This window comes from Trachymyrmex cornetzi, unplaced genomic scaffold (genome assembly GCF_001594075.2).
Source record: "Trachymyrmex cornetzi isolate Tcor2-1 unplaced genomic scaffold, Tcor1.1 scaffold1462, whole genome shotgun sequence".
Lineage (NCBI taxonomy): Eukaryota > Metazoa > Arthropoda > Insecta > Hymenoptera > Formicidae > Trachymyrmex > Trachymyrmex cornetzi.
In genome coordinates, this window is record NW_017296051.1 from 286,220 (window position 1) to 286,957 (window position 738).

The following is a 738-nucleotide window of genomic DNA, read 5'->3' on the forward strand; positions in this document are numbered from 1 at the left end:
TTTAAATAAACCGACAGAGCAACAAATTTTTTTCTTTGGCAACTTTTTAGCAACAAATGAGCAACAAAGAAAAATGTTGGTTAGAATCGATTCCGTTCACTTTGTTCCGCTAACTTATAAGCGTCCTTATCCCTATATGGATCTACCAATTCTATATAATTTACTATTTGAGTGAACATTTCCTTACATTTTTCTCCGTGTATAAAATATCGGCACTCGTATAGGTATAATAAACTCACGTAAATTATCAATTTTATCGGTATTTTATAAAAATATCAATCTTGATATGTGTATCTATAGATATAGAATCTATATATAATATGTTAAAATTTTGCTTACATGCGACCACGTACACCACGTTTAGAAACTTTCTTAGGAATGAAAATGCAGCTTTCATAGGGGATGTTTCGATTCTTACCTGAGTACTTCCCGAAAACCATTCTGGCAGTGCACCTTAAAAAGTGTATTGTTCGAGACTCTGAATCACTCTGAATCATCCGAACAGGTAAAAACTAATTTTCCTTGTTATAATACAAAGCTCAGCACGAAATGCACATTTCGGCCGATTTTCGAGTCGACTTCGCCTCCCCCTCACCGCTATCCCCCTCACCGCACCGCCCGCGCGCAATCCAAACACCGCTCGACGCTTAGGAATGTACTAAGGCACTCGTAGACGTAAGGGGCATTCATTCGGGGCGCTCGACACGCTGTAATCTTTATTTTATCTTTTTTTTCGCT

General features: G+C 37.9%; 1 protein-coding gene across 1 annotated transcript in view; it reads left to right on the forward strand.

The window, feature by feature from the left end:
• The window catches only part of mthl1 (adhesion G-protein coupled receptor methuselah-like 1), a 188,043-nt gene that overhangs the window by 115,313 nt on the left and 71,992 nt on the right, over positions 1–738 (forward strand). The window lies entirely within an intron of this gene.